This window comes from Bidens hawaiensis, unplaced genomic scaffold (assembly GCF_021521415.1).
Source record: "Bidens hawaiensis isolate Kalapana, Puna unplaced genomic scaffold, B.hawaiensis_p1.1 tig00001692_1, whole genome shotgun sequence".
NCBI classification, from domain to species: domain Eukaryota; kingdom Viridiplantae; phylum Streptophyta; class Magnoliopsida; order Asterales; family Asteraceae; genus Bidens; species Bidens hawaiensis.
The window spans coordinates 1,319,282-1,327,224 of record NW_027491096.1 but is presented as its reverse complement, the minus strand read 5'-3'; positions in this window follow the sequence as shown (position 1 = coordinate 1,327,224).

Below are 7,943 nucleotides of genomic sequence, written 5' to 3'. Positions count from 1 at the left end.
TGCTTTATATCCCAAATTGAATTAACAAGTCTGTCTATGGCGTTACAAGAGCCATCTTGGGTAGAAGAAATGCAAGACCAATTGCAACAATTTGTTCGTCTTGGTGTTTGGGATCTGGTTGATAAACCTACTAGAGTTCGTAAAGCTATTCCTACAAAGCGGGTTTTCAAGTGTAAGAAAGATGATCTAGGGGTAATCATGCGTAACAAAGAAAGATTGGTGGTTCAAGGGTTAAATCAAAGAGAAGGCATTGACTATAACGAAGTGTATGCTCTGGTTGCAAGACACAAAGCTATACGAATTTTTCTTGCCTATGCTGCTTACAAGAAATTTAAAGTATATCAGATGGATGTGAAGAGTGCGTTTTTGAACGAGGTTATACATGAAGAAGTATACGTGAAGTAGCCTCCTGGTTTTGAGGATCCTGATTATCCCGAGTTTGTTTAACGTTTAAATAAGGCTCTTTATGGTCTTCACTAAGCCCTGAGAGCTTGGTATAGTAAGATGGCTGACCATCTTTTGGATAGTGGTTACTCTATAGGGACTGTGGATTGTATTCTTTTCTACAAAGCTGTTAATGATGATCTTCTCCTGGTTCAGATTTATGTTGACGGTATCATTTTTGGCTCAACAAACGACGGTTTATGCAAAGAATTTGAGAATACGATGCAAACGAAGTTCGAGATGAGCTCGATGGGAGATATGAGTATCTTAGGGTTACAGGTTCATCAGTCTGATAAGGGAATCTTTATTCATTAGATGGAGTATGTGAACGACATCTTGATCCGATTCCAGAAAACTGCAAGAAAAGTGCCCTCTACTCCTCGTCCCGTGGGTCACAATTAGTCACAGGACGAATTGGAAGATACCCATTGATCTGACTCTCTATCATGCTATAATTGGTTTGTTAATGTACCTTACTATTTCTCGTCCTGACATAATGTTTGTTGTTTGTTTGCGTGCCAGGTATCTGTCGAGTCCCCGAGTGACTCATCTTGCGGCTGCTAAGCGAATGTTTCATGATCTGATGGGTAATCCTGACATCGGTTTATGGGTGTTAAGCAGCTGACATATAAAAAAAAATGACAAAATATCTAACTTGGGTCTTTCCTCAATTTACTGGCTATAACACCCAACTTGTTGGTTTCAAATAAAGTTTTATCCCTTTCCAAAATGATATCGTCACTATTCAGGAGTGGTAGGGACTACCCCAATTTTTGATCCCTAATAAGGGCACCGACTAACAAGGAACTTTGGCTTCTTTTCCACTTAGACCACTTTAAGTAATCCCCCAGGTGTCTCCAACTCACGTAATCTTATAAACTAGGAAAAATTTTCAACTCTAACAAATTATCTTGACAGAAATTATGGTACGATCTACCTCACCGACCCTTTGTTTCAGGACACAGGTCATTCATGCGGACAACACCTAAATACTCATTTAATACACATGCTTCCTATAGTGTTAACTATTAAATATTCATATGATTCTATGATTATTAATCATTGCCTCTTTCATTTCATTGAAGATTCAAAATGAATGGGCCCCACCTTAGCCGTGTATTCTGTAGCAACCCCTCTACGACATGTTATATACATCGGTCATGCCTCCATGATCATAGGTGTGTTGGCCGCCGTGGTCTAAACGGAAGTCAAAAGACTTCTAGCTCATAGTTCAGTTGAACATGTAGTATATTTTCGTATTGATTCCTCGTGTGGAACCATAGAAGAAATTTAACCACTACTAATTGGCAAAACGATGGTCCAAATCTTGTGAAATAAAACCTATGGCTATCATAACCTGTTACAAGATTCCTCATTACTGAGCTTCTTTGAACGCAAATTATGCTTCAGATCAAATACGAAACTACATGTATTAGTATTCTTCGCTAGATAGCCAGACTTGATTGGTAATTGAAACTCCAATATATGAATTCATTTGATGTACCACTGCATCGTTGAGCTATAGTATCTTCATTCACTAAATCCTTAAATAGTATCACTTCAACAATGGTGGTTGTACCTGTTACCAGGCATGTTATGAAGTACACTTTACCTGTGAAAAGAGATCGAACTATTGAGACTCAACATCTTAATGTCTTCTGAAATTTTATCATTACTTACATCAATGTATGCTTACATTATAAGGCGCGCTCTAAACTCCTATAAGTCGTAGTTGAGTGCATCAACTTTCACAAACAACGACTGGATACTCTTACAACAAATCTCTCGGCTTACTGTCTTTTAAAATCTCTAATCAAGTGGATACTTGAACCGCATTTAATTTCAAACAACATCATAATCGTTAATGCTAAGCACTTTCAGCTTCTTTGTATCATTATGCGTTCTGACGATTTCACTGACAATAAACTATAGTTATAGTTTCAATATATCATACTCAAAATTTCGGGGACGAAATTTCTTCAGCGCGGGGGTGATGTAACAAATAAAATTTTTCTCAAATATTGGCATAGCTACCCAAAGAATACTTGCATAAACATATAGACAGGAAGTCTATTGAATTCACTTTTATCAATTTTTGGGACGAGAATTCTTTCAACAAGGAGATAATGTGATTCCCGACACTTTTAGGTTAACCAAACACTGTTATCTTCTTTAATTCTGTTAGGAATCACACATGCATGTCACGTGTCACGTGAGCATACACATGAGTTTGTCCACTACGCTGGTGGTCTACCAAGAATAAGAAGTCACAAATAATAATAGTAGAATGCATTTTAATATATATAAGTGTTATGTGTTTAGATGTGAACCTTGCTTGTTATGTGTACCATATACTTATAATATGTTTTATACCTAGAAATTACATATTAAAAGATGTTACATGTTACACATGTTTTAAAAAGCTATCATAAGTTAAGTTATGGAAAATTGAAAAGGATTCATTTTATAAACATTCATGTACTAGTTATTATCCGAATTTTGAGAAATTTAGTAAAAAAGGGCCTTTGATATACAAAAATCCTCTCTTCTACCCTCTCTTGGAGACCGTACACCACACACACACATTCACTCTCATCCATTTTGCAATTTATTCAAGAACACACATTGATGTGCGTCGGATAACCCTATAATAATGACCCTCACAACTAAGCTTTAAATATAAAACGAAAATCCTAAAACCATACACAACCGGCAAGTGTACCGATCGCAAGTAGTATAGACCTAGGAAGTCTGAGTATCGAACACGTGGACACGTAAGACGCTAACGATTACTAACCCTAGACAAGACCTACCTTAGAATAATATTTAATTGATTTTTGATTTTTAATTACTTAACTGAACTAACCTAACTGACTGATAAAACTTACCAAAAATAGAAAACTTAACGGGGAACTAACTGTGTTAACTTAGGCTGGAGAAAAACGTCTACCTAGGTCTGAATCAAATTGTAGGCCTAACAAGCTAATGGATTGAATGATATCTAGACACCGATCCCTAAGGATGACACGACTAAGGATCGCTCGGGCTCACAGGATCACCTCTCGGTCTCACTCAATAAGCCTAAACTACTCAAAATCGGCTAAAACGACCAAACCGGGAAACAATTGCTAACGTGTTCTAATGATGGATCACCTCTCGGTCTCACCAACACTCGACCCTAATGGCAATGAATACTACACAACCAAGGATAGAAGAACAATTCAAATTAAACTAAAATAGATCAACTAGTCGCTCAAAACACCTAAACCTAACAAGAAACAAACTCGCTCTCGCGCAATTCTTATTCTAGCATGCAAAGGCAATGAGGCAACCCTAACTTTCTATCACCTCTCGGACTCAAAGAAGGTGTCTAACCGCTGTACTTAATCCAATAAATCATGCAACAAAACCCTACGGTTGTACCTACCGCAAACAAACCCTAAACACAAAGTCTAGAATCAAACAATGCACCGATCAATCAACACAAAACTAGTTAACCGCCGCACGGGGTTTATGCAATGAATCAAAAAAATTTCCAGCCCTTAAACACAACCTATTTCATGTCTAAATCAAACTTTACAATAACAATTAACATCTATCAATCAAACAATCCATCAAACTCATCAAAACCTTACAATAATCATCATTCATAGGTAGAACTAACAAGTTTAGCCTCTCATATTATTTGGACAGCAGCAAACACTTAATAAAATCATCAATAAACTCATCCCAATCATCTTAACAATCATTCAATGATCAACAAATATCAATAACAAGTCAATATCTCAAGCAATTGCAAAACTACTAATCAATTGAACAAATATAAAAAGATGATGAACAATGTTATGAAAAGAAAGGATATGGATGAATTCTGAGCTGTTCTTGGCTTCTACAATTGATGATAAACGTCCCCGAGGCTTGGTTCTTGTGTCTTCTTCCTTCCCTAGCCGTCACACGATCAAACCCTAGCCGAACAACACTTTTTCTTTCTTTTTCCCCTATTGTGCTTGCGATCGGAAGTCACCAGCCCCCCAGGGTTCTTTTTCTTTTTTTTATTATAATATTAACAAGAGGCTTGGGCTTTTCCATGATGTAAACGGGCCGGGCTTTGAGTCTTGTCTTGAAATTGTATGCGTAAAAGACCCGTAAGCTCATCGAAAAGTCCCGGTTTCTCTTCCTTGTAACCCAAAACCTACATGATTATTAAAACTATGTAAAACCTATATAAATCAAGTAAAAACACATAAAATATAATATAATACGTAGATAAAAGGCACGGAAAATACGTGTATTTTGCAACACATCAGACATGCACACTTGCTATGATTAATAAAGGATTTGTCTTTGAAGGCTTATTTTGATTTCTTTCTCTACATATAATCGAGTGTCGGAGGCAGATCCTCTACAGATCTCGCTGAAAAACTCCCCAACATGCTCCATGATGGTATCAATAAAGTACAAGGAGTCATCAGCAGACTTGGGGTGTTTAAGTGACTGTCGAACGTCAAAGGTGACGTTCTCATCCCCAACTCTCAAAATCAACTTACCCTCGCAGACGTCGATCAACGCCTATGCATTGGCAAGGAATGGTCGGCCAAGAATAAGCGGTACACTATCATCGTCGTTCATGTCCAGAATGAAAAAGTCCACCGAGAAGATGAACTTGTCGACACGAACAAGCATGTTCTCGACCACCCCTCGAGGGTATTTAACAGAACGATCAGCAAGCTGGATACTCATCCTGGTAGGCCTCGGTTCGCCTAAACCCAGCTTGCGGTACACGGAATATGGCATGAGATTAATACTGGCACCAAGATCAGCCAGCGCGTGAATAACCGTATCATCACTCAAGATGCAGGGAATCGTGAAACTCCCTGGATCAGCCATCTTCTCTGGTAACTTCCTCTGTAGGACAGTAGAACAGCTAGCACTCAATGGGATGGAAGCGACCTCAGCAAGCTTCTCCTTATTCGAAAGAACATCCTTGAGGAACTTCGCGTGTTTAGGCATCTGAGTCAGTGCCTCAAGGAATGGAATATTAAGGTGAAGCTGCTTCAAAAGATCAAGAAATTTAGAATTCTGCTCCTCATCTCTATCTCTACGGAGTCTCCCGGGGTATGGTACTCTAGGTTTGTAGACTCTCGGCGGCTCGCTCGGTAGCTGCTGTCTCTCGGCCTGTGCTGAACTTCCTGGGCTGCTCCTCTGATGCACCTGGGCCGGTGGATACTCCATCTGAATCTCCTCATCCACCTGCTCCTCTACAACTACAACAGGCTCCCCGACAACTCCTCCTCTAGACCTCTGCTAAATCCCGGGCTCATCTCGTGCCCCTGCACTGCTCCTCGTTGTCACAGCTTTAGCGAATCCTTCGGGTTTTGCTCGGTGTTACTCGATAGCGCACCATGCGGCCTCTCGTTCAATCGACTGGCTATCTCCCCCATTTTCCGCTCGAGACTCTGAATTGATGCTCCCTGATTACTCATGAACTGCTCATGCTCGCGAAACTTCTCCTAGGTCTCCTTATGTCGGGAATCCTCTCGTGTCATAAGCTGTGACAACATCGGCGTCTACTGCTCCATCATCTCCTCCAAAGTGGGCTTCTTCTCCCCACTGCTTGCTCCCTCACCGGCATCCTGAAACCAAATCTGATGCTGCTGAAAACCAGACTGATTCCCGCTCCTCCAGTTCGAATTCTGATTGCCTCTCCATCCCGAGTTATAAGAATTGAAAGAATTTTGATTTCGGTTTGGATTTCCTATAAAGTTTATGGCCTCCTCCTGTGAACTGACTGGGCACTGAATGGTATCATGCTCTCCTCTGCATAACTCGCACAACTTGCTCTTCGTCTGCAAGTCCTTCACAATCTGCGCTAACGCCTCTACCTGTGCCGTGAGTGCGGTGGTCGTGTCCACCGAATGCATGCCGCGTGAAATAGAATCGACGGTCTTACCACCCTTGGCGGGTGGTCGCTGGTATCCACTCATAGCCAACCCTTTAAAACAAAGCAATGCACTCATCCGGGTCCTTCATCGTCAACAGATTTCCTCCCGCAGCTGTGTCAAGCATGTTCTGCGTCACGTACGTCACTCCATTATAAAACTTCTCGAAAACCGCCCAATCTTGCAAGCCGTGGTTCGGGCACAACGCTAAAAGATTTTTGAAACGCTCCCATGCCTCGTAGAAACTCTCGGTGTCCTCCATCTGAAAAGAATGAATCTGGTTACGCAAACGAGCGGCCTTAGCCGGAGGATCGTATTTCTCAAGAAATAGGGTCTGCATGGCAGCCCAAGTAGCTATGGAGCCCTGTGGGAGGGACTCGATCCGCAGGCTCGCTTTATCGATGAGCGAGAACTGAAAAACGCGGAGTTTCACGGCGTCTTCGGATACGCCGGCAAGATAGAATGTGTCGCAGATACGCGCGATACGAGTGAGATGATGATGCGGGTTTTCGTGAAGTAACCCGTGGAACTGAGCAGAATGAGAAATGGTGTTCAGAATATTCGAAGGAATCTACCAGTTCGCGTTAACTCCAATGGCGGGTGGTGCGATGCTGGATCTCGCGCCAGCATTGGCCGGTCGGGCCCGGTCTGCAACTGTCCTCCTCGGTGGTGGATTGTCGCCCATGATCTTATCCCTATCGTCGGAGTCAACGGATGAAGAAGTAGAAGATGGTGAAACAGCGCGACGTCCCTCACGAAACTCTCTCTGGCTCGGGAAATACTTCAGTGTCGGGTGGTCCTCGAGATCGAGTATGTCGCATAAAACTATCATTAGAAATAAATTTAACTAAACTATTCTAGCAAATAAGCAAAACAAAACAAAAATAATTACAAGTAGCGCACAAGGTAAGTCCTAACTCGAGTCGCTCTCAAAACGCCTAAAACCGTGTCCCCGGCAACGGCGCAAAAAACTTGATGTGTGTTGGATAACCCTATAATAATGACCCTCACAACTAAGCTTTAAATATAAAACGAAAATCCTAAAACCACACACAAACGGCAAGTGTACCGATCGCAAGTAGTATAGACCTAGGAAGTCCGAGTATCGAACACGTGGACACGTAAGACGCTAACGATTACTAACCCTAGACAAGACCTACCTTAGAATAATATTTAATTGATTTTTGATTTTTAATTACTTAACTGAACTAACCTAACTGATTGATAAAACTTACCAAAAATAGAAAACTTAACGGGGAACTAACTGTGTTAACTTAGGCTGGAGAAAAACGTCTACCTAGGTCTGAATCAAATTGTAGGCCTAACAAGCTAATGGATTGAATGATATCTAGACACCGATCCCTAAGGATGACATGACTAAGGATCGCTCGGGCTCACAGGATCACCTCTCGGTCTCACTCAATAAGCCTAAACTACTCAAAATCGGCTAAAACGACCAAACCGGGAAACAATTGCTAACGTGTTCTAATGATGGATCACCTCTCGGTCTCACCAACACTCGACCCTAATAGCAATGAATACTACACAACCAAGGATAGA